The following is a 27,453-nucleotide window of genomic DNA, read 5'->3' on the forward strand; positions in this document are numbered from 1 at the left end:
CCAACAGGAGTCAAACAAAAGATTAACTTCTGTCGAAACAGTGGCAGCCAAGCTCTGATTACTTCCTGTCCCATAGTCAAAAGAGGAAGTGAGAGAAAATCCCTCGAAGATGTCATCAGGGTCACCAAAACGGGTGTCCCCATTGGAGGATTTCCCCTCTATTCCTGTTCTGGTGACAGCCCAAAACTTGGGATTTTTTCTCTTTAATTCTCGGTGATACTAGTGACCAGGACAATAAGAGAGAGTGAATCTCCCTAACAGGGGCACAGAGAGTAATGCAAACTTAAAAAGGTGTTTTAATTTCTCTTCACTCTATCTAAAACTAAAAAAACAAATTAAAAAAAAAAAGTTATATTTGTTATTTTTAAATTTAAAAAAAAAGTATCTTCTATTGCTCTCCGCCTCCTCCAAATTCCTTTTTTTTTTTTTGCTGCTGTTATCTGACTTTCTATTAGAGGGTGGCTGTATGTAGGAACAGTGGCGTCATTAGCGTTGGTGTCACCTGGTGCGGTAAAACATGGTGTCACCCCCAGTGGGCAGGCTAGTGCACAGTTACAGTGCGCACCCCAAAACCTACTCACCTGCAAGCTTGAGAGCTGACATTCTGAGGTCTGAGAGGGTTCCTTGTGACTGGCATAGCACCCTCTGGACGAAGATAGCCTGGGGGATGCTGTATCTTTTGATTTTGGCTGTGATTCTCTGCATCACTTCTTTGATGTTGATCTCTTCCAACTGTCCAAAGTTGTTCAGCTGGGACCGGGAGAAGAATGTCAAAATGGGCCCGTAAGATTGAGCATGGCCCAGATGCTCAGGGTTGTGCATCCCATTGAGGTGAAACGTCATGGCAGATGGTGGGATAGCCAGGCCCTTGAAGAGGTGCTGATAGCCTCTTACCAGCATGGTAGTGTGGGCTGAGCATCTTGTTGTGCCCAGGTGGTCCATAGTTGTGCAGGCTCTGTTGGCTGTTGTTGATGGAGCCTAAGCCATTGCCTACATGGGTAGCTGTCAAAGGGGACAAGCTCTGCCCCATTCCAGTCATGTCCTTGTGGAGTTTGTTCATGCAGGGGATCCCCTTGACATTCCTCATCAGGGTGAAGCTACCACTGGCATTGCCAAACAGCACTGGTAGTGAAGGTGGGGATGGTGATGGGGGTGGTGGAACTTGTCTGACACAGTGGAGATAGGGGTTAGTGGCTGGAGTGGTGTGGGGGTGGTGTGAGTGCTGCTCATGCCCATCCCAGGTGGTGAGGAGTCACAGGGCATGCTCATGGCATGGTGCAAGGGGATAGACAGCTTGAGACCATAGCAGACCTGGACAATGGAAAGGACAGGTCCTTGTGGATCCTCTGGTGGAGGCTGTGGCTGCTAATCAGAGCCTGTTCACGGCTGTCCGTAGTGATAAGCTAGGCCACTGACCAGCCTCTGAGTGCGGCGGGCTTGCCGTGGGGAGAGTTATGGGAGGTCATTCTAGGCTCCTTCTCTAGCAGTACAGGGGGTAATGGATGATTTGGGTGCCTCCCTGGGACATGCCAGTCCAGGTCTGGTGTCACCCTCTCTAGCAGGTGTCACCCGAGTTCACACCCCCTGCGCCACTGTGTAGGAATGCAGCCACCTTGTCTTGCTCATTTAAAGATTGGATTAGGAATGTGGACTATGGATGTGTAATGTGGATAGTGCAGTGCATTCGACTGCAACTAATGTGCACTGTTTATTCCAAACAAACATAAGGAGAAAAGGAGAGGTTCATGAGCACACAGTAAGGCTCAATGCACACTGGCTTAAAAATCGCTGTTTCTACAGGAGTTTTGTGTTTTGTATGTAGAGAGGCAGCTCAATGTTATTTACAGTATCTTACATAAGTGAGTACACCCCTCATATTTTTGTAAATATTTTTTTATATATTTTAATGTGACAACACTGAAGAAATGACACTTTGCTACAATGTAAAGTAACGAGTGTACAGCTTGTATAACAGTGTTAATTTGCTGTCCCCTCAAAATAACTCAACACACAGCCATTAATGTCTAAACCACTGGCAAAAAAGTGAGTACACCCCTAAGTGAAAATGTTCAAACTGGGCCCAATTAGTAATTTCCCCTCCCTGGTGTCATGTGGCTCATTAGTGTTACAATGTCTCAGGTGTGAACAGGGCTGGCTGTTAGAAATCATGGGGCCCCATACAGACTACCTGGCAGGCTCCCCCCCAAGAAAATATTAAAGATATATTTAGCTAAAATTACAACAAAATCCCTATTTGCAGACACAAATATAACATAACTCACATAACTCCTGCTAAATCTAAAAATAAAAAACTATATTAATAAATAAAAATAAACATGAGATGCAAAAAATTTACAGGCTGGGTAGTTGGAGCTCCATCCTAATCAGAGAGAAACTAAGTTACAAATAAACTCCTGAGCAGGGATAACATAAGAGCCAGTGCTGGGAGGGGGGCCCACACAAGGGAGGGGTATTAGTGAGGGACAATTGTCTCTTTCTCAACAGATAAAAGCTGATAGCAGGGAGAGGGACAGATCAGATTCAGATGCTGGAGGAAGATTTCTGTACATCACTAATCCCTCTCTCTGTGTGGGCCCCCCTGTGTGCTTGATGAACTCCATGCCCAAGAGGGTTAAGGCAGTGCTGGAAAATAATGGTGGCAGCACAAAATATTGACACTTTGGGCCCAATTTGGACATTTTCACTTAGGGGTGTACTCACTTTTGTTGCCAGTGGTTTAGACATTAATGGCTGTATGTTGAGTTATTTTGAGGGGACAGCAAATTTACACTGTTATACAAGCTGTACACTCACTACTTTACATTGCAGCAAAGTGTCATTTCTTCAGTGTTGTCACATGAAAAGATATAATAAAATATTAACAAAAATGTGAGGGGTGTACTCACTTTTGTGAGATACGGTTCATGCACATTAGGACTATTACAGGCATATTTTGAGCTCAATGATTAGAGGCAGGAAAAAAACTCTTTGTTTATGATTTATGATTGGAGCTTTCTGGCAGAAAAAAATGCTAAATTTGCCCAAACTGTGTATAAAAACACTCTATATCAGCGTTATTTTCTGCCAAGGGAACTGAAGTTTTTTTAAGCCCAAAGACCAGGCGATTTCCTTGCGGCCGCATTTTTGAAAAGGTGCATGCACCTTTTTAGTGTGGAAACACAGGCACAGCAGCTTTTGAATGGGCTGCCGTGCCTGCGCAAACACATCCAGCACAAAAATGTGCAAGTGTGAACCTAGTGTAAATGTTTCACACTTCTGCACTTAAAATCATGGTGCACATTTTGTAAAAATGCATGTCGTGTTTCTAATGCATTTTCAATGCATTTTTGGTGCGTTTTCTGAAATCCTGTCTGCCAGCATGCTGCAATACCTAATCGTGGGACTTAAAAAACGCCCCAAACATGCACCTCGGGTGCTCTTTGATGCGTTTTAGTGCATTCCCTTTAGAAATTAATGGGTGGGTCATTTTTGGTGCGCTTTTGACAAGTGTACCAAAGATGCAGCATGCAGAATTTAAAGGGGAGTCATTTTCACAGGCTTTTGTCGCATTGCAAAGGTGTGTTTTAGACTCAGTTCACACCTATGCACTTTGCTTTTGATCCATTTCTGCAGTGCTTTTTGCGGTGCATTTTTGCCGCAAAAATGTGATTTTACCTCAATTTTGCAGTGATTTTTGCTGTGCTCTCCGCAATTCTTTACTGTAATTTTACTGCGATTTTGCCACAATTTGCATTTTTTATGCTTTTTTGGGGGCACAATTTGTTGTTGGGCAGATTTAAAAGCGCAAAAATGGAAATTGTGGCAAAATCGCAGTTAAAACACACTACGTGCTTTTCTGCAGCTTCTCCATTGAAGTCCAATGAACTAAAAACACAAAAAGCACTGTTTTGCGACTGAAAAAGTCCCTGACCCTTTCCAAAAAAGCAGAGGCACAAAAAATTATTAATGTGAACGTGTTCCATAGGAACCCATTTTAAAAAAATTGTCCTGTATGTTTGCAAAAAGCAAGAAAAAACGCATTGGTGTGCTCGATTCACACCTATGCATGTTGCTTTTGAGCATTTCTGTACTGCATTTGGCTGTGCTTTCCACGTTTTTTTACTGTGATGTTGCCGCGATTTTACTGCGATTTGTGTTTTTTATGCTTTTTTTTAATGAAAATTTGTTTTTGGGCAGATTTAAAAATGCAAAATGCTAATTATGGTAAAATTTGCTGCAAAATTGCGGTAAACATGTGGTAAAAACACACTTTATGCTTTTCTGCAGCTTCTCCGTTGAACCAAAAAAGCAAAAAGCACTGTTTTGTGGTTAAAAAAAGTCCCTGACCCATTCCAAAAATGCAGAGGCACAAAAATGTATTAAGGTAAACTTGTTCCATAGGAGCCCATGTTACGCTCCATTCACACCAATGCTTTTTGCTTTTTTGCAGGAACGCAGGACATTTTTTTAACATGGGTTCCTATGGAACACGTTCACAACAATCCATTTTTGTGCCTCTGCGTTTTTGGAAAGGGTCAGGGACTTTTTTAAACTGTGCTTTTTTTGGTTCAATAGACTTTAATGGATTAGCTGCAGAACAGCATGTAGTGCATTTTTCCTGCAATTTTGCCATGATTTGCGGTTTTAGGCACCTTTCACATGTGCACAACCTGAAAGTCACACGACTTTGCCACGATTTTGACTTGACGCAACGCACTGCTGTGCAAATCACATGCAATGTCTGTGTGTTGCGAAATCAGCCATACAGATTGTATGGCTTAATTTGCATTGCATTCGGACCAAAGTCGCACAGGACCCTTTTTTTGGTCCGCACCAGAATCAGATTGCATGGGTATTCACACCTATGCGATCCAAATTATGTCTGAACTGACAGTTCGCACTGCGATATGTGAACTGATCTCGAGGTGTCGTTAACTTTGTATTGACACCCCCAGTGATTCATATATGGCAGTGTGAACTTCATGCGAGTCGAGTGCGATGTGGGAACCCGCAGTGGATTCACAGGGTTCCCGCATCGCATATGTGTGAACCGGCACTTACTGCTTCCTTTGAGAGCATAAGCAATCTGACTCTGACTCCTCTCTTCCTACCCTATATTTTGCAGGCGAGCACCATTTAAATTAAAGCGGAGACATAATCGATTTTGGGCCATCCGCTTGCTCTTGGTCACCTGAAAAAGAAATGGATAGTTACGATTTTTTTGTTTTTTTTTGTTTACTTACCTTGTTATTGAAGAAAAATATACTCACCTTTTTTCCACTTCCTCCCTCTGCGGCAGCGGCCCACGCCGTCACTTCCTCTTTGCATTGATTCCTGGGAGCTGAATGTCATCACTCCCAGGAATCAATGCGCCTGCACCGGCCCCGCTCATCACTTCCGGTGCGGCGCCTCATTCCCTGCTAAACAGCTTCTGGGCATGCCCAGAAGCTGTGCAGGGATTGCAGGCGCATTCTGGGAGAAGAGGACACAGAAGAGGACACGCTGGCTTCAGCTGCCCACATCCGAGATGGCAGCGCTGGAGAAGAAATTTTCAAGGTAAGTATTTCTTCTAAAAGGTAAGTGCGACCAGGGTCAGTACAGAGGCTATCCATTGTACTAGCCCTGACTGTCCCGGGGGTATTTTTATTGAAAAAAAAATTTTGTGGCAGGAACTCCGCTTTAAGAAAGAGAAAAAGCTATACCTATGCTGAAATCCCAATAGCTTGTTCATGTATTTGAACTATCAGGTGCTAAAGGGGTGTGACCAGTGCCATCTTAAGAGCATTAAAGGACCCCGGGCAATGCAGTGCACTGGGGCCCTGCCTACACAATCACCCACCAGAATAAAAATGCAAATTATCGATAAAGCGATATTCATTGGTATAGCAGTGGCAGGGTAATGACAGCTTCCAAGTTCGGCGGCTGGGTTTAGTGAACACACACAGACAGAAGTTAGACTCGACTGTCCTGTGTGTGCCTGTTCCCATAGAGGCGGACAGGCATTCCTGCAGTTGTGGGTTCCCCTTCCATGGCCCAAGTGGCCTGACAGCAGCGCAGAGCCGACAGGCGCTTGCAAGCTTGCTAAGTTTGGCGGCGGGATGCACACGGTAATGGTGACTAATGCTTGGCTGGGATGGGTCGCTGTACAGGTGGGGCCCCTGGGCAACTGTGTGCCCATTCGGTAAGATGGCCCTGGGTGTGACCACATTTAAATTAGGTTGCTTGTGGAAGGCTGAGGTATTTGTTTCCTCCTCTTCTCCTGCCTTGATTGGATGCCTGTTTTGGGCGAGCCTCCCCTACCTCCAGGCGTGGATTCACTCTACCTTGATCCCTTGGTCATTGGGGGACCACCTGACTGAACTGGAGCGAGTACCTATAACTCCCTCTGAGATTACTAATCAATTTTTAACCCACTTGGGCCCTCTTTACAAACACCCCTGAATAAGCCAAAAGGCGAAACGCATTGGGCGGAGTTTTCCGTCCTCTTCACATTCTAGTTTTACTGTAATATACAGCAAATTTGGAAGGTGGGGGATCACCTTTAGTTTGTAGGTGGTGTTATCATGAGTTACCCATTATATGTAATATCATTTTTAGATCTGATTTTACATCATGTGGTCTACGACCAAATTTCTTTTAAATCATTTTATGTTTGTAATTGAATAAAGCAATATTTTTTGTGACATAATTGCCTATTTCGAGTCTTAAGGGCCGTACACACTTGACGGAAATCGGACGAAATATCGATTTTTCTCTCCGATTTTTCTTTCTCTTGCTCAGCGTTCATAACCGTTTTTAGTTGCCAGTGCATAAAATTTCTCGTCCGATTTTTCTTTTTTTTTTGGCACATTTGTTCCTAGACTTCCGGGTTGTCAGCAACTTCAGATCATGCGCGGTCTTTCGTATCCAATTTTTCACAGACGTACTGCATACACATTAAACGAAAATCGGTTGTCTGGGGACGGACGAAAAAAATGTTGGTGTTTGTCCCTCCGTTTTTTTTCGTTGAAAATGTCGGCATCGGCTGCTGAAAGTTGTGTACACACTAGCCGAAAATCGTACAATTTTACCTCAGATGGGAATTTTCGGCAGATTTTCTACTAGTGTGTACCCTGCTTTACAGACCAACACCGTAAAATTCTCCTATTTTTTCATGTTTCTGCATTTTGGAAAGTGGTGCTGACAGGATTGGCCAAGCCATTGTTTTATGGTAAAAGAAATCCTTCCCTGTGATTGGTCAGTAAACTTTCCTGAGTACAGGACCTCCAGCTGGGCTCCAGCGATGCTGTGTGTGTGCTCAAGCTCCCTCACCTGGCGCCACTGCGCATGCGCGCCGCTCAACTCCAGCCCCAGCTCTCTCATTGCGATCCGAGGAGAGAGGGAAAGAGCCGGAGCCGAGGAGGATCGCGATCTGCCCGAGGAGTCTCCGCACTGACAACTGCTGACACCGAGCCACGACCCCCGGCCAGCTAAAGGTAAGAGGAGCCTTCCCGGTCCCCAGCCTGAGCAAGTTGTCGGTGCAGAGAGGACGAGCCGGTCCATGGCACCGGGGGGGACACCAACTCCTGAGCTGTCCCTGCAGCAGATGGGAGATCAGTCCGTCCGGCCGGGGGATTTAATTGTCACATGTCACTGAGTGTCACCGTCTGCGGAGAAAAGTACTAGATGGGATCCGTCAGTTAGAAGAAGAAATCTCCCCCCTGGGGTGTGCTCAGAGCTTAGTACATATAGGGCTCTTCTATGGGTAGAGGATGCCTGGTGCCAGCACCTGGGCTCTGTACATGGGGCACTGGGTATCATTCATCTGATGGGTCCCTTCTGTCTTCTGCATGGTAAACTTTGTTGCATGTGTAAAGAAATATTTATAAATCTAGAAAGTAAAGAATCCAAACCTGCACTCACACTTGTGTACCAGGCGATCATTCCTAAATCATTGCGCCCATATTCAACATAAGGCCCCATCCGCGTTAGCGCGCTGCGACGACATGCGCATTGCAAAGTACTGTGCGCTGCTTGCGATGATGTGATGCGCTGCCATTTATCTCGAATGGCGCCCCAACGAGCCTCGTTCACATGTGCAAATTTCTCGCAAGCAGCGCATTGCAAAGTACTGTGCGCTGCTTGCGATGACGTGATGCGCTGCCATTTATTTAGAATGGCGCCCCAATGAGCCGCGTTCACACGTGCAAATTTCTCGCAAGCAGCACATTGCAAAGTACTGTGCGCTGCTTGCGATGATGTGATGTGGTGTCATTTATTTCCCCCAATGAGCGTCGTTCACATTCAATTTCTGATTGCGTAGCACTGCGCGGCACTAGAAATCACGTTATTCTCCATGGCGCCCCTTCCCATCAATGCAGATCAGCTGCACCTTAGGTACCAGTGCTACTTTGGTGCTGATTCAGCATGATTTTGGCCCACGTAGACTTCAATAGAAAGTGAGTTCAATGCGTTTTAGTATGCTTTTGGCAGAGTTTTATAATATTATTGTAGAATTTAAATCGCACCAACAGTTTGCGCCGCACTTTACAATATAAAGAGAGACAGTACAGTTACAATATATGGAAATTGGGTGGAGAGTAATTATCTATTAGCAAAGTACCAGCACAATCCCCTGTTAGACTTGGTCTATTTTTTACAGTTACAATACAGTAAAATAAAATACAAGAAGGTTGTGTATAAAATCAAATCTCCTTCTACAAAAAAACGCTTGAGCATTAAATTACGCTACGAGACCCTACAAAATCACACTAAAAATGGGATCATGCTTTCTTGCAATGGACATTCTCGAAGACTGAATGTGCACGTTGTGATTATTGATTATAGATTATTGGTTCACTTACAAAAACATGTTCTTGTTGTCTGTGAAGTATTCATTAAATAAAAAAATGGGATCATTCTGCAGCAGGAGTAGGCTGAACCTGGGCTTAGCCAAAGTGGCACCCCAAAAGCAGCAACGTTTTGTGCTTAAAAACTGTACGGTGTATAAAAACACTCCAAAAGATACTTTTTTGTTGCATTTAGGGCAGCCCGTTGAAATGAATGCGTGAAGTGCGGCAATGCACAAATAGAAACACCTATGTGCGACATCTGACATTGCTGCCTGTGACTGGGGGCTAAAGTTACAGCATTAAAAATAAGAATTATTCTGCATGCCAAGAACAGCCCACCCAATTATCATCCTAACACAAGCCTTCTAATGACCTGGGCATCCACTCCAGTTTTAAATACCCACAGATCGCCGCTTACTGGACCGCTAAACTGATAATCCACGGGGATCCCCTGCGTTATTTTCTGTCTTGACGTCAGAGCTTGGAATCTTGCAGCTCTCAGAAAAAGTACAATTCCTAGCCTGGCTTGGCATGCTGCGACTTGTAGTTCCACACTAGCCACAGCAGCGCAGCTTACGCAGTGCTTCCTATAAGACACACTACACTCTCCCCTGTATAACAAACAGAAAATATCTGTTTTGTGCCTGTTAAATATTAATCCCTTCCTAAGTTGAATCATTATGTGTAAAGCACGACTCCGCTATGCTTGGTAAGGATGGATGGACGGTTGGATTGCATGTTGGGGAAGAGATCTTTTTTCATGTCAAGTCTCATATTTATTGGATGAGGGAGTAGCAGGAGTGTCTCAGGTAATTAGGTATACGGTGTGACATATCTCTTGACCAAGGTGTGTGCAGAATCATTTAATTTTAATAGCCCTGGTATGCTGCCCTGTGGAAGAAGAGGAAGGGCATTGAGTTCTCCATCGGAATGTAGCGTGTTAAGCGCACTTTGATGAAGCCTGCTGTGCTGTGTAACCTTTCAAATATTGAGACTGATGTTACACATTTAGCAACTAAGTCTGAAATTAGATTGCTGGAGCTGTGTGTGATCTAGATTCAAAGTGAGACATTTGCCGTGTGCTTCAGGCTTGCTGGGGTTTGAACTGTACAAATGTTCTGGCAATCGCTGCGCCTTAATTCTGCGCTATTTGAAGTTTCAGTCTCTTTAGGTGATGATTAGGAGTTTGTGTGCATGGGGTGTTGTGATGGCAGCGATGTATTCCTTTATATCATCAACAGCAGGGCCAAGAACAAGCACTCGAGTCAAGGGCATTGGGAAGAAATCAAGGGGAGATTGTTAAATAGGAATGTCAGATTGTGGAGGAGACTTCAGATGATGAAAGATAAAGATTTGTCTAAATCAAGTAGAATGTTGTTTGCAGGTATTTTATGTGAACAAGAAGAAGCCCTTAAATAGCAGGTAATAAATTATTTAAATTTAAAATAAAAATATTTGTATGTATAAAATCTTCCACCAGAACGGGGTAATTATTTATTCGTATCCAATATCACATATTAGGGCTGATTTACATTTATGTGTTGCAGCATCGCATGAATTACTGCAATGCACGTTACTTGTGTTGAAACATTGCGCTGCAATTCATATTAAATTGAACTCCAATGCCCTAAGGCAGGTTTTCTCAAACCAGGGTTTCGTGGAGCCCTACGGTTCCTCCTGAGGTTGCTAGGGGTTCCTGGAGCAATGGGCAATGTCTGCCTCCCTGATAAGTTCCCAATGACACCATGGTTCCTTTTAGCTATCTGTAAAGGGGTAATTCTTCCCAATGATGACAAGAGTAAGGAGCATTCTTTCCACTGACTGCAACACTAATGTGTCATGAGTTGTAGATTTTTAATTTATTTTAAATAGAACTCCAATGCCCTAAGGCAGGGTTTCTGAACCAGGGTTCCGTGGAGCCCTAGGGTTCCTCCTGAGGTTGCTAGGGGTTCCTGGAGCAATGGGCAATGTCTGCCTCTCCGATAAGTTCCCAATGACACCATGGTTCCTTTTAGCTATCTGTAAGGGGGTAATTCTTCCCAATGATGACAAGAGTAAGGAGCATTCTTCCCACTGACTGTCACACTAATGTGTCATGAGTTGTAGATTTTTAATTTTTAGCAGGGGTTCTCCAAGACCAGTGGCGGCCCGTCCATTGGGGGCGCAGGGGGGCCACCCCCCCATCCAATGGGTTTTTTTTTTTCTTTTTCTAAGCACGTGATTAGAGCCAGAGGCTCTAATAGGCTTCTGAAAAGGGTGGGCTCGGGGCGCCCTGAGCCCACCCAGTTGTGTGACAATAGAGAATGAATATTCGCTATTGCCACACTGATTCTCCTCCTGGGCAATCAGGAAGTGGGTCCTGAGACCCGTTTCTCCCGATTGCCCGAAAGGAGAAGCCATGCTATTGGCCAAAGAAGCCCACGGAGGAGACTGAGGGGGAAGCCGCCGCCGCTGCCTGCCCAGGGTTAATGAGCCGGCAACTGGGGGAGGTGGGGGGTTAGGTGTGCGGGCTGGAGCTGGTGTGGTCCGGGGGGGTATGGTGTGGTCCGTCTGCCGCCCCCCCCCCCCCGGCCCATGGAGCACCAGCCGCCATTGCCCGAGACCAGAAATTTATTTCAAGGGTTCCTCTGTGTTGAAAAGGTTGAGAGGCAGCGATGTATTCCTTTATATCATCAACAGCATGTGACTGTATACAGTAGGTAGGTACCTACCTCATAAATAAATGCTGTACACAAGTTTTGTTGGGCATTTCTATAGCCTAAAGTAGTGGAGCACAACCGTTTTAACCACATCTGGATCGGAAGGTTTTCCCCCTTAATCACCAGGCCATTTTTTGCAATTCGGCACTGCGTTACTTTAACGGACAGTTGCGCAGTAATGCGACGCTGTACCCAAATAAAATTGATGTCCTTTTTTCTCACAAATAGTGCTTTCTTTTGGTGGTATTTGATCACCTCTTCGATTTTTTTTTTTGCGCTATAAACAAAAAAATAGCGACAATTCTGAAAAAAAATATATATATTTTTCACTTTCTGCTATATAACATTCCCAATTAAAAAAAATTAAAAATCACATTTTTTCATCATTTTAGGCCAATATGTATTCTGCTAAATATTTTTTGTTAAAATCCCAATAAGAGTAGTTTGCGCAAAAGTTATCGTGTCTTCAAACTAGGGGAAAGATTTATGTTATTTTTATTTATTCATTTTTTACTAGTAATGGCGGCAATCAGCGATTTTTAGGGGGACTGCGACATTGCGGCGGACATATCGGACACCTAACTGCCATTTTTGACACTTTTGGGGGGACCAGTGATATGCTACAGTAATCAGTGCTAAAATATGCACTGTTACTGTACTAATGACACCGGCAGGGAAGGGGTTTACACCAGGGACGATCAAAGGGTTAAATGTGTCCCTAGGGTGTGCTTTCTAACTGTGTGGCGGATGTACTTATGGAATGAACACAGGGACCTGTGTTCCTGAATAGGAGGAACACAGGAGCCCTTGGTTCATTGCTGACAGAACAGAGGTCTGCTGTGTTTACAACGGCAGACCGCCGTTCTGTCTCCACAGGAAGCGATTGCAGGTGTCTGGCGGCAATCGCAGCAGCTAGACTCGCAGATCAGCTTCCCCTGTGGCAAATGGGCATGCGCTCCCACTCGCAGCGGTCAGCAAGTGGTTAAAGAGGGTCTCTGATTGTTAGTTTTCCTTTTTTTGAAAGTCCAAGTAATAAAGTATCCCCACTAAAACAGCATAGAAGAAATGGCGTGGTAGACAATAATTTTGAGATGCATTTGTGGTCCCAACCCCCAAGCTTAGCAGCCTGATCTATAGCAGAGACTGTAGACTTTCAGTAAGCCATTATTCTTTGGCATGCTGCAAGACAGGAATGACACATTTACACACAGGCGTAACTAAAACCTTCAGGTCCCCGGTGCAAGAAACCATGAAGGATCCCTTCCCTTCAAGCCTGGGGCTCTTCCCACTGATTCTGGGGCCCTTTACTCTCATTGCGGGGGCCCTTTATTATGGTCCACAAGTCTTGCCGTGGGCCCCCTTCCTGCCATCTTGGGGCCTCCCCTCGGTGGTGGAACACCAGGGCCTGGTTGCAAGTGTGACTTTTGCGATCCTGGAAATTCGACCACTGGAGTCAGTCTTTATTTTTTGGTATTTTATTGTATTATTTCTTATAATTTTATTTTAGTTTTTTACATTGTCACTGACTATGACTCCGTCCATTCAGAAAAGGAAGGAGCTGGTAAATTACATATTTACCGACCCCCTTCCTGGTTCTCTATTGTGACACATCCCCTGCAGCAGCCGGCAGGAAAGGAGAGGGAGCATAGTGGGGGGGGGGGGGGGTTAGACCAAGGGAGCACACAGGGCCCAGAGACAGCAGAACACAAGTGAACTGCAACTACAGGAGGAAAAAGGAGGACAGTGATTTCTCTACATGCTGCCCCCGCCCCCCTCCTATCCAGGTGTACAGGGGAGCCGCACAGGCCCCATGGAACATGGGGTCCGGTTGCAATTGCAACCCCTGTAGTTACGCCCCTGCATTTACACCTGCTTTGCAGACTGAAAAGTGATCTGCATTCGGACTCACCCACATCACCTCCCAAAACTGCTGCAAGTGACTCCCATAGCCTGCCCCGAAACTACAGAGGTTTAAAGCATGATGGGACATGTAGTATCAGGACTGGTAAAGGAAGGAAACAGGAAGTTAGAGAACTTTGAAATTCAGCCAGAAAAAGTGACATCAAAGACACACAAACTTGCATTTTACAGCTAAATAAAGTAAAATACAGATAAAATGAAAGTGGGGTTGTGATTTATTTACATGCACAATGCATCTGCAGTATGCATTTACTAATTACAATATGCAGTTTACTAATTCTTAGATATAATTGCTGCATTCATTTTCTTTTTTAGGCTGTATTTCCTTTATTTTTACCTGGTGATCCAGCCCAGCCAATAAGACTCTTATTGTTCACCTTCATTAAAGGCTAAGTTCACCTTTTATAAAAAAAAAAAAAATATATATATATATAAATAATAACTGCAAATCTTTTTTGCAGGTTAAAAAAGTGCATTGAAATATTTTTTTTTTACATTGCATCCTGTAAAGCATTGCACCAGTAATCAGCAAATTGTAGGTGCAATGCCTGGATCCTGCAGACTCCTAATACACTTTTTTTTTTTTTTATATGGGCAGACAGTTCCTGAATGGCTGGAAGACTCAATGGACTGTGAAAGCGCTCACCAGCACCCTCGCAGTTCATTAGGAACTACTGTATAAGCCATTAGCCACAATGGATAATGGTTTTGGAAAATGTGAATGAAGGACGTGGATGGAGCCCCGCACAGCTGCACTGTTTTCAAATTGTAAAACGTAGCAGGGAGCGCTGGCGGTCAGAGGTGGGTGGATAGGAGCATGGTGTAGCATGTGACATACTCCTAAAGGTGAACTTTCCCTTTATAGCAGGTCAAGTTGTCCTAAAAAAGTGGCAGCAAAAGAGTTGAGACAAACCATTTAATACTGATAGGGGTGCTTAGATTGATCATCTTTTATTGGTTTATGTGAAATATTTATCCCAAAAGAAAAAATAAAAATCTGTTACTGTAACTGCTTGAAAAGTGTGAGCTGGAGTTTGGTTTGTTAGTCAAGTCCATCTAAACCTACTAGCCCATCTACTATCCTCTCCACAGGGGAAAATGCTGCTGTCCATGGGTGTCTCTGTTGCTTCTCCATAGAGTGGGGCCAACCTTATACAGTTTAAATCTTGGGCGAGATTCAAACCATTAATGGGCAGGCTGAATGTACCAAGTTGATTGTTGGACCAACTTGGGTACAACCGGCCTGCTGGATTCACTGGCGATAATCACTGTCTACTCCTGGTGGGGACGGCATCCCGCAACCACTTTTACCCCCCGCCGCCTGGAGAAGACAATGTCTCAGCAGGAGGGATTCCCCTGTCAATACTATCTATGGTTGCAGGAAAGAAATTCACACCGTCCATGGCCTGCCTAAGACACGATGTGTATTGTTAAGACAGGGCTGGATCCTTTAGGTCACAGGTGTCAAACACAAGGCCCGTGGGCTGAATCCGGCCCTCCAGGCCATTTAATGTGGCCCTCACACCTCTCCTACAGCTGCAGAAGAGCTCCAGTCCTCCTCTGGTCCTCCTCTAGATCCTGTACCTTCTGCTTTCCAGCATTGCCTCCAGCTTCTTCCCAGCAGCAGCACAAGGCAATGGGGGTGCACTGTGATGTAAGGGAGGGTGGGGGTCTCAACTTCTGATGGTGGAGAGGCTCCTGACGTCTTATGTAAGGGTAGGGAATGCTCTGGATATCTAGTCTAAAAGATACAACCGACCCTTTTCAGGGCAATCATAATGCTGATGCGGCCCGAGATTAAATTGAGTTTGACACCCCTGCTTTAGGTGAAGAAATTAAAAAAAAACTAAAAAAGAGAACTAATGCAGCCACTAAGCTGCAATATATTACTTTTTGGGGGTTTTAGATACCCCTTAAGACTGGTGACAACTGTCCTCTGGTTGGATGCTATAAGTTTTTGAATGTTATTCTTTTTATTTTCACAAAGTTAATAAATTAAACCCTGGTAAGGATACAATATTATAGTGATATTCTTGGTTTTAATGTATACAATTTATCTTAGGCTGTTTTTCTGTGGTGGGATTTTGGATAATATTTGTTGTTAGTTGTATTATCATGTAGTTTGTTTCATTCCTATAGTGTTTTATTAGGCCGTAATAATATTCCCATGTCTGTCCTTGCTTATTTTATAGTTTAAACCAATCCGCAGACTAACTGGGACAGAGAGCCCCTGCCTAAGGCTTGCTATGATTTTTGAGATCATTTGAAGAATATTTAATAAGAATTCTTTATTAGAAGGATCAGAAGTGAAAGAATGCTATAAAATATTTTGCAGTTGGTTTATGTGATTTGCAGAGTTATAATTGATCATCTTTGCACAGCAGCAGATAACTTTTAGATTGTCATTTCTCTGTACTCTAAGCGATGGTTTGTCGGAATAGCAATTCTTGTAAAACATTGCCTGCACAGAATATATTTTAAACAAGTTTCAACCAATAGACTCTATTGTGATTGTTCATTATCAACTGTACCTAGCACATAGAGTGTTGTGATTGTCAGCCAGCCTTATGATTAGGCGCTTCTTGTGAAAAGTGCCAAGGCTCTTTTCATCACGCCGCTGTTTGTAACCATTTGATTCTAAAAAAATCTTGGTCACCTGGAAGTCCATGTGCATCTTGGATTGTTAGAATTCAGTGTAGCCGACTGGGACCTAACATGAGGCCAGGGTGGTAGTGAGTTGCTTTCCCAAGCAAAAGTTGTTTCTTCTTAAATATGTCATTCTATTCAAGTTTTTTTTGCCCAAGTTTTTGAAAATTTGTGTGTACTGTATATGACCAGCCTTAGGCTAAAGATATAATTGCTTCATTGTGCTTATTTTTTTATGCAATATACAGTATCTCACAAAAATGAGCACACCCCTCACATTTTTTTAAATATTTTATTAAATCTTTTCATGTGACAACACTGAAGAAATGACACTTTGCTGCAATGTAAAGTAGTGAGTGTACAGCTTGTATAACAGTGTAAATTTGCTGTCCCCTCAAAAAAACTCAGCACACAGCCATTAATATCTAAACCACTGGCAAGAAAAGTGAGTACACCCCTAAGTAAAGATGTCTAAATCGGGGCCCAATGAGCCATTTTTCCTTCCCTGGTGTCATGTGACTCGTTAGTGTTACAAGGTGTGTCAAATTTGGTGTTATCACTCTCACTCTCTCATACTGGTCACTGGAAGTTCAACATGGCACCTCATGGGAAAGAACTCTCTGAGGATCTGAAAAAAAGAATTGTTACTCTACATAAAGATGGCCTAGGCTATAAGAAGATTGCCAAGACCCTGAAACTGAGCTGCAGCACGGTGGCCAAGACCATACAGAGGTTTAACAGGACAGGTTCCACTCAGAACAGGCCTCGCCAGAAGTTGAGTGCACGTGCTCAGCGTCATATTCGGAGGTTGTCTTTGGGAATTAGACGTATGAGTGCGGCCAGCGTTGCTGCAAAGGTTGAAGGGGTGGGGGGTAAGCCTGTCAGTGCTCAGACCATACACCGCACACTGCATCAAATTGGTCTGCATGGCTGTCATCCCAGGAGGAAGCCTCTTCTAAAGATGATGCACAAGAAAGCCTGCAACAGTTTGCTGAAGACAAGCAGACTAAGGACATGGATTACTGGAACCATGTCCTGTGGTCTGATGAGACCAAGATAAATTTATTTGGTTCAGATGGTGTCAAGCGTGTGTGACAGCAACCAGGTGAGGAGTGCAAAGACAAGTGTGTCTTGCCTACAGTCAAGCATGGTGGTGGGAGTGTCATGGTCTGGGGCTGCATGAGTGCTGCCAGCACTGGGGAGCTACAGTTCATTGAGGGAACCATGAATGCCAATATGTACTGTGACATAGTGAAGAAGAGTATGATTCCCTCCCTTCGGGGACTGGGCCGCAGGGCAGTATTCCAACATGATAACGACCCCAAACACACCTCCAAGATGACCATTGCCTTGCTAAAGAAGCTGAGTGTAAAGGTGATGGGCTGCCCAAGTATGTCTCCAGACCTGAACCCTATTGAGCATCTTTGGGGCACCCTCAAACAGAAGGTGAAGGAGCGCAAGGTCTCTAACATCCACCAGCTCCATGATGTCATCACGGAGGATTGAAAGAGGACTCCAGTGGCAATCTGTAAAGCTCTGGTGAACTCCATGACCAAGAGGGTAAAAGCAGTGCTGGAAAATAATGGTGACCACACAAAATATTGACACTTTGGGCCCAATTTGGACATTTTTACTTAGGGGTGTATTCACTTTTGTTGCCAGTGGTTTAGACATTATTGGCTGTGTGTTGAGTTATTTTTAGGGGACAGCAAATTTACACTGTTATATAAGCTGTACACTCACTACTTTACATTGTAGCAAAGTGTAATTTCTTCAGTGTAGTCACATGAAAAGATATAATAAAATATTTACAAAAATGTGAGGGGTGTACTTACTTTTGGGAGATACAGTATACTGTATAAATACTTCAGTGTTCATAAACAGGTAGCAGGCACGTGCTTTAAAACTAAAAGTGTCTCCATTGAAAGACCATTGCCCTATTGATGTTCTGGTGACAAGTCAAAATTGTGGACAGCGGTCACCAAGACAAATAGAGAGAGTAAAGTGGGGTACACACTATAAGAAAATCAGGCAAACGATCGACCAATTTTCCTTGCTGTTTCACAGCAAATCGGAACCGATGAACAAGAATGTGTACGAAAATTCTTGTACGACAAAGGTTTTTTTTTTTTTTGTTTATTATTTCTGATCGTGCGGAGTTTCTTTTCTGATTTTGTTGTACAAAAATCGTACGAAAACGAAAATCGTTTGTTTTTTTCCGTAAGAGAAACATTTTGGAGTTTGTCCCTTTGAAAAGTTTAATATGAAAATTCTGAATTGGCTGTAGAAATTTGTGTACACATTATACGAAAATCTTCCGAAAATTCTTTGGACGAAAATGTTCACCCGATTTTCTTATATTGTGTACTAGCCATAAATCTTGCGACATAGATAGATATAAAATTCTGTCTAAAATAGGGTTTTGGATTCAAAGTTTTTAAAGAATATGTTACCCCAACATTTCACATTCCTGATCAGACTTGTCCCTCCCCTTTAGTGGGAAACTCAGTGTACTGCTGCTTCTCCTCCCTCAGCTCTTATGCAGCCTAGAACCAAGGGTATGTGATCACTTATAAAATAGGGGAAAAAAGGTATTTAGGATATTTTTAGATCTTTACACAAATAATTTGCCTTTCTTTTCTATTTTAAACTGAATGGGTTGTTTTTCAAGGGGAGGGTTTACCTATGCTTTAAAATTGATATTGTTCAACGTAAATAAAACATACTACTGGTTTACAAAAAAAAAAAAAAATACCCATATATAATGGAAAAAGGTTTCAGACTCCTGGACCAATGATTAAAACCTGAAAGAAGTTCTATTCCATTACTATTCTTTCCAAAAAAACAAAACAAAAGAAAGCCTGTATATAAATTCAAACCTTTATTTACTCATTTTTAAGTGGGGATGGGGTGAGATATATGGAGTTTAGGCGGTAAAAAATGTTGTTTTTTTATTTTTTTTAAAAGACAAGATTGAGTGCAAAGTTTTGTACTGTGTAGTATCCCAAAACAACCAATCATAAATCATTTCTGATCTGAGAACAGTGAAATTACATCTGATTGATTATATCACACCTGGATCCACTTTAGCTACTCTTTGGCAAACACACCATTACAGGAAAATGATGAATATATATTGTTGTGCACAGGTTCATAGGAATAAAAATATTTTTTTTTCCTTATTCTATTTTTATTATTTCTTTTATTTCTCTTCTTTTTTTCTAAGCATAAAATATGTATTCAGTAATTTCATTTTGAGCAAACAATATATAAGTTGCAGTCCAGTGAACCTTTATTGACTGCACCAATAGCTGCCTCTCTCTACTCAGTGTACTTGGTGTTATTGTTCTATAAAAAGTCGCTCAGCTTTCCAGCAAATGCAGTTATGATTCCTGCTCTGAATGTGATGTTGAATAAATAAACTCTGTGATAATATCCAGAAAGGGTTTCCTGATCCTTTGTGGGATCGCCTGTTTATATACCACCAGTGCTCTCTAAGGGGTCTACTGTATATTGATTATGCCTTCCAGGCATGTTCCTACTGTATTCTGATCCTCCAGTCTATACATCTAAAGTAAAGGCTACACATAAGTATACATAAAACCAGTGCTTCCCATTCCTCCTACTTATGCTAAATAATGCTGATAAAAGGATCTGTGTAAATATCTTTTTTTCAATCCCCTCCAGTCTGGCCACGTAATGTAGAAACTCCAGCTCCCCTGCTTCATAGACACCGATGAGACTGAATTCCAGGAGCCATGACATCAGCCACCGGCTTCCATTGGTCATCCTTTTGTCAGTGTTCCCTCATCTCCCCAGCAGCCGCTCAATATGACACAGGGAAGCCAAAGCTTTTCCATCACATGGCCAGACTGAAGTGAAAAAACGTACTTACACAGATCCTTTACCAGCTCTAGACAGCATAGGTGGGAGCAAGGGGGAACAGGTGAGTTTAGGCATTTTTATATGCAGCCTTTACTTCAACTTTAAAGTGGTTCTTAAGGGTCATTGTTTTTTACCTTCATACTGGCCTCCAGCCCCCCAAAATACTTACCTGAACCTGATCTTCCTCCAGCCCTGTGCACAAGAACTTGGGCTCTCTAGGGACTCTCCCTCCTCATTGGCTGAGCTGCTGTCAATCACAGCTAGTGAGCCAATGAGGGGAGAGAGGGGCAAGGCCAAGCCACAGCTCTGTGTGTGAATGGACATGCAGATCAGTGGCTTGGGTGCAAGCCTGCTCGGGTGCCCCTATAACTAACTGATTGCTCTGGGGTCACTCGGCAGGAGGGAGGGGCCAGGAGCTCCAGCGAGGGACCCAAGAAGAGAGGGATTTGAGCTGCTCTGTTCAAAACCACTGCACAGAGCAGGAAACTATGACATGTTTATTATTATTTAGTACATAAGTATTCATAGCCTTTGCTCAATACTTTGTTGAAGCACCTTTGGCACCAATTACAGCCTCAAGTCTTTTTGAGTATGATGCTACAAGCTTTTTTGATTGGGAGCGTCGGTGCACAACCATTTTCAGATCTCTCCAGGATTGTTCAATCAGGTTCAAGTCTGGGCTCTGGCTGGGCCACTCAAGGACATTCACAGAGCTGTCCCTTATACACTCATTTGTTATCTTGGCTGTGTGCTTAGTGTCATTGTCCTGTTGGAAGATGAACCTTTGCCCCAGTCTGAGGTCCAGAGCACTCTGGAACAGGTTTTCATCAAGGATGTCGCTGCACATTGCTGCATTTCCCTCAATCCTGACTAGTCTCCCAGTTTCTGCTGCTGAAAAACATCCCCACAGCATGATTCGCCCACCACCATGCTTCACTTTAGGGATGGTATTAGCCAGGTGCTGAGCAGTGCCTGGATTCCTGCAGACATGACGCTTGCCATTCAGGCCATTCAGTAGTTCAATCTTTGTTTCATCAGACCAGAAGATTTTGTTTCTCCTGGTCTGGGAGTCCTTTACGTGCCTTTCTGCAATCTCCGGGCAGGCTGCCATGTGCCTTTTACTGAGGATTGGCTTCCATCTGGCCACTCTACCATACAGGCCTGATTGGTGGAGTGCTGCAGAGATAGTTGTTCTTCTGGAAGGTTCTCCTCTCCACAGAGAAACCCCCGAAGCCCTGTCAGAGTAACCATTGGTTTCTTGGTCACCTCCCTGACTAAGGCCCTTCTCCTCCAAACACTCAGTTTGGCCAGCTCTAGGAAGAGTCCTGGTAGTTCCAAACTTCTTCCACTCATGGATGATGGAGGCCACCGTGCTCATTGGAACCTCCAATGCTGCAGAACTTTTTCTGTACCCTTCCCCAGATCTGTGCCTCGATACAATCCTGTCTCTAAGATCTACAGAAAATTTCTTGGACTTCATGGCTTGGTTTGTGCTCTGACATGCACTGTTAACTGTGGGACCATATGTAGACATGTGTGTGCCTTTAAAAATCATGTCCAATCAACTGAATTTACCACAGGTGGACTCCAGTCAAGTTGTAGAAACATCTCAATAATGATTAGTGGAAACAGGATACACCTGAGCTCAATTTTTAGTGTCATGGCAAAGGCTGTGAATACTTATGTTCATTTTTTATTTTGAATAAATTTGCAAAGATTTCAAACAAACTTTTTTCACGTTGTCATTATGAGGTATTGTTTGTAGAATTTTGAGGAAAATAATTAATCTAATCCATTTTGGTTATAAGACTGTAACATAACAAAATGTGGAAAACGTGAATACTTTCTGGATGCACTGTAGTGTCTTAGACAATGGTTATGAACTCCCCAGAATGAGTCAATGTATGAAAGGTTGAATAATCCAAAGTGCAATTACAACTATGCATGTGCTATCATTGGGGATATTACCAGGATAAAGTCATGCTGATGTTTTGCTGGTACCCACAGCTTTTTCAAGGGATTGAGTTGAACTTTCTTGTCATCCATTAAATACAGCTCCAATCCAATCAGAACGCTCCTTCATTAACCACTTCAGCCCTGAAAGATTTTACCCCCTTAATGACCAGGCCATTTTTGCGATTCGGCACTGCGTTGCTTTAACTGAAAATTGTGCGGTCGTAAGATGCTGTACCCAAATACAATTGATGTCCTTTTTTCCCACAAATAGAGCTTTCTTTTGGTGGTACATGATCACCTCTGTGATTTTTCGTTTTTGCGCTATAGACAGAAAAAGAGCGACAATTTTGAAAAAACACCAATATTTTCTACTTTCTGCTCTAAAAGATTCCCGATAATTTTTTTTTTAAAAATCAAATTTTTATATCGGTTTAGGCCAATTTGTATTCTACTACGATTGTGCAAAAGTTATAGCGTTTACAAACTACGGGATAGATTTATGGACTTTTTATTTATTTTTTAAATTAGTAATGGCGGCGATCAGCGATTTTTATCGGGACTGCGACATTGCGGTGGACAGATGGAACCCCTAATTGACATTTTTGACACTTATTGGGGACCAGTGACATAAATACAGTAATCAGTGCTAAATAATTTGCACTGTAACTGTATAAATGACACTGGCAGGGAAGGGCTTGAAGGGGTGATCAAGGAGTTAGATGTGCGTACTAACTGTGGGGGGAAGGATTGAACAGAGGCAGAGAGAGATCAGTGATCACACAATCTTTCCCTGCCTCTCTGACAGGAGAGCTGTCTTGCATTGTTTACATACCAGACAGCTCTCCTGTCAGTACTGCCGAAGATCGTGGGAGGCCGGCGGCTATTGAGCCCGCTCTTCCTGCTATGCTTAATCACAGTGGGAGCGCGGCTCCGGTGGCGCACGTGCTGCCAGAACCGCGTGACGTATTCATGTAGATCTAAGTGATTATGCACAGCTGAGCCGCCCTGCTGCAGTAAATCTGCGCGGGGCGGTCAGCAAGTGGTTAATAGCAAACACAGAAGAACCTGACTGTTTCACATTATTATAAAGTATGATGCTAACAGAAATCACATCTCTACAATACAACAATAAATACTGTATAGACATCAGTTTGATCACCTTGAGTTATGGCACTTATTCTCATTTCAAGAGCTTATCCTACTGTGTACAAGTCTTTGGAGTGAAATGCTTCTTGTGAACTTGTGTTATCATTACACATTATTGATGTGTGCATGAAAAACATTGACCATTGCTGGATAAAGAGCGAACGAAATAATTGAACAATAAAGATAGCTCTGATTCCTGTGTCAGTTGATCTTTTCAAAGTCACGATGTTGGCAGCAGTGAAGTGCGGTTTGTTTACTGGATGTGGTTTGGTCAATCAGTTAAGCTGTACAGTAGATCCAAGACAAAGGCGGGTATTTATAGAAAAACGCTTACTCTTGACAAGCCACATTACTTTATATCCCATGGATGGTAATTCATCCTAATTGTGAGATCTGCTAATTTAGTATCACACCCTCATTTTCCACTTCTCATATATCACACACCAGTGTTACTATTATGCTGTGAACATGTCACTGGAAAATGATGATTAGATTATACAGTATATCTTCTTGTTATGAAGGATGTGTTTATGAGATATCCTATGCAAGTATATACATATGGTTATGCTAAGCAATAATAGAAAACCTTGATGTCACCTTTGACATTTGAGGATACATCAGCAGTTCATTCCACAATTATCCACTTTAAAGGGATCATCAAGAAATGAGTGCTTGATAATGCAGCCGTTTACTAACTAGATAAAGGAACATGTTTCCTCTGAGTCTGTGAGAGTCCTACGCAATGTTACAGTAGAACACAGAATTCACAGTGGGCGCAGTTGCACCATATTGAATAATTATCTGTAGGTTCCAGGCACAGATCAGTGGCAAGAGCTCTGACTACGTGCAGTTTCTTCACAGATTTCTGCAAAAGCATTTGAAATGAAAATGAAATCTTTTCCCTCTGCAGATTTGCTTGTTTAAGATGCCTGCTGTCACTTTCGGGACAAGGCCAACCAGTGCCTAGGGCAACGATGTCAAACTGTGCCCCCCCCCCTCCCTTAAGGTTAGGGTCAGTGTGCCTGTCCCTGCCATAAACCATTGCCCCCAGGGCAGCCACCCCTCCTGCCCACCCCTTGTCCCGGCCCTGCCTGCTGTACACCCTGTCCCACTATCAAAGGCCTCTAAAACTTGTGTGCATGTTGGAACGTGCGAGGGGGCGAAACACACCCCTTCTATGTCCATATGGTAGTCTAAGGCTAATGACACATAGGTGAAGGTGCCTACTAGATATCTTGTCCTTGGCAATTTTTCAAACTCCTCAGGGGCCGGATCGCTAATGTGGGGAACACACTATAAGAAAATTGGGCGAACGATCGTCCCATTTTCCTTGTTTCACAGCAAATCCGAACCGATGAACTAAAATTTGTACACAAATTTACAATCAGTTAAAGAAACTCGCTGTGTTCTTTACTGTTCACTCACCGCCAGGGCTCTGCTGCCATCAGGTCTGTTCCTCAGTGCTGCCGCGGCGCCTACACTTAGTAATGGTCCAGGGCGGCTGCACAGCACAAGCGGCGGCGGGACTCGGGAGAGGGAGACTAAGTAGGGAAACCAGTGGCCGGGCGCACTAAGTGGCAGTGCACTCTTGGTGGCTGCCTAATTTGCCTTAGTGGTAGCCTCGGCCCTGTCTCTATGCCACAGCTTTTGAAGTGCAACTTGTTCAGTCCAGCATACACTTCCAGCATCCAGACTGAAGCTTAGTGCAAGGATGCTTCAACTTTATCATGCATGCATAGGAGTTGCATCACTACAGAACAGCCTATTGATGAAGAAATCAGGAGAAGTTTCAAGAAAGATATCGCTGACGGCTGTGGAGCAACAAGGGAGAATGTAGCGCTGATTTCGGGGAACAAGGCAACCTAGAGGGAAATTTGGCCTAAATTGCAAGTGCTTTCCTCCTCTCCTATCCTCTAGTTCTGCTTCAAGAGCTGAAAGTCGGTATTTGCATATTAGGAAATCTGGGGTTGGGGGCTTTCAGTTCTTAAGCCAGCCATAACGGATCAAATGTTGGCTTCTTCAGCAGGCACTGGAGAATTTCAATCCATGTATGGACAGGGTTGTTGTACAGATCGACTTCTGCCTTTTGTGTTTTTGCCACTCGATCAGAAGTGCAGGCTGTAGCTGGCAGCTCTGATCGGTGTATTCTGATGGAGGGGAAGTGTCCCTGATGTCAGAATACAGTAGCTCAGCAGGGAGGATTCTACACCCAATGTGTGGATAGGGGAATCAAGTCTTTTTTTTGTTTGTTCAACCCGTTAAAAAAAAAAAAGACACCACAAGCAAACCACAGAGTTTCTCATACTTATTGTTTCATAATGTTCTATTTCTCTTTTTCTGTACTGTCTGTACCGATTATGTTAGATTATTCACCAATGTTCTTGTTAGAATTTTGCAAACAGGGGGAAAGCAGACATGATCAGAAATAAATGCCTACAATTAAAGTGGTTGTAAAGGCTGAAGATTTTTTTCCCGTCATGCACCCCATTCATAAAAGTAAAAAAGCTTCTCTATACATCAGCCCCCCCATAATACTTACCTGAGCCCCATCGCGATTCAGCGATGTGCACAAGAGCCCCGGACTCTCCCTCCTCATTGAAGGAGACACAGTCAGTGAGCCAATGAGGAAAGAGAGGGGGGGCTGAGCCACAGCTCTGTGTGTGAATGGACAGGCAGAGCTGCGGCTTGGAAGCGAGCCTGCTCAGGTGCCCCCATTGCAAGCTGCTTTCTCTGGGGGGTATTTGGCAGGAGGGAGGGGCCAGGGGCTCTGGCAGGGGACCCAAAAAAAGGAGGATCAAGGCTGCTCTGTGCAAAACTGCTGCACAGAGCAGGTAAGTATGACATGTTTGTTATTTTTAAAAGAATGTGACTTTAATTTCACTTTATTTAGTAGCAGATGGGTGATAGAAGTGTGGTAAACGGTAGGTTTAGTAACACCCAACTGTAAAATTTAAAGCTGAACTCCAGTCTTAACCTTCCGCCATGTACAGTTGTACAGACTTTTTCCCTATACTGCAATTGGTTTTCACAGTGTGCATTAGAAGATATAGAGCCCATCTCATTTCCTGATGGATGAAGTCCATTGTCATTTAGAGCATACCTTCCCAGCTTTATTGTTTCTAGCCCATCCCTTTAAATCCTTGGATTTCAATCAGAGTCTAAGCATCGCATGTGGGCATTACGTAGAGCAGTCTGCATGCCAATGGAGCCTGTCTAGGATCACCCACTCCCAGACTAAAATCCACCCATGAAATCTGCATAACTCCTTCTAGGAGCTATACCAGGGATTCTATCAAGCCTGGCAGCTCTCAAAAAGTAACTGAGGCAGGGTGCTGTGATGTTTTCAAGACGTGTAATATGTACAGCATCCTGCTAGCCCCTCCCACCAGCCATGATCTGCCTGTATTGCATTGAGAAACACAGAAACAGAATGATGACACCACTCAATCTAAAATAAGGTATGTAATGAAAATAATAAAGTTTTATTTAAAAATTTTATTAGCATATAAGGAAAGAAAGGCGCCTCTAAGTGCAGTATTAAAAGGATTTATTATTTAATGCAAGGGATTAAAAACACTTACAAGATGGCAGAGATAACAGGCATGTAATAAATGTCCTCTTTTGGTTCGCTGTATCCTCTGTCTGCCGGGTGAGGGAGGATGAGAGAGCCGTCCTGCAGCTGTCTGGATTCCTTGGTGACGTGGAGGAAGGAGGAAGCGGAGAGGCAGATGGCCGCCCGGGTTCCAGAAGCAAGCAGAAACACACACGGCCGATATGGCTGTAGGTGAAGGCGGTGGGTAGTAACGCGTTTCGGAGCATGCACGGCTCCTTTGTCAGACGTGTTAGCATGTCAGTGGGGGACAGGGGAGAGAGGAATCCGGGAAGGCAAAGTATAAGCATAATAAATTCCAGCTTTAAACTAAAACAAATACCGTGTGGATATCATCTATTGAATTAAAGATAGCTTTTGCATTGACTAAAGTTTTCTTTTATAGCCTAACACCAGCCAAAACTTATTTTATTGTAGATAGAGTGAGGTCGGGGCCTCTGTCAGGATGTTATTCATCCTCATTTGAGAGATATCCCTATACTGCTGCCTTAGTAGCATCCAATCCCACCTGACACGCAGGATGTGCCCAAACAGGAAATAAGGGAAATTCTCCATTATGGAGATACAAATAGCAATATAACACTTTATTTACCAATAACATTTGTATGAGGAAGTGAAAGAAAATATAAGGACATTTTTACAACATGGACACATATGGCAATAAAAGCCTTACAAGAAAAAATGGCTAGCCTTAGGCTTTAACAATTGCTTTTGCAGTTTGCAGGCTATTTGATCAACGAGTTTAAAAGAACATTTGAAT

At 43.4% G+C, this 27,453-nt stretch overlaps 1 pseudogene across 1 annotated transcript; it reads right to left on the reverse strand.

The window, feature by feature from the left end:
* Positions 1-296: 296 nt before the first annotated feature.
* On the reverse strand, positions 297-7,962 carry LOC309558725 (one cut domain family member 2-like; annotated as a pseudogene). Its single transcript has 4 exons — positions 7,903-7,962; positions 839-1,311; positions 582-750; positions 297-322 (listed from the first exon to the last, which is right to left on the reverse strand). The product of its transcript is annotated as an one cut domain family member 2-like (transcript).
* Positions 7,963-27,453: the final 19,491 nt, after the last annotated feature.

This window comes from Pelophylax lessonae (genome assembly GCF_965119305.1).
Source record: "Pelophylax lessonae genome assembly, chromosome: 6".
In the NCBI taxonomy this organism is placed as follows: Eukaryota; Metazoa; Chordata; class Amphibia; order Anura; family Ranidae; genus Pelophylax; species Pelophylax lessonae.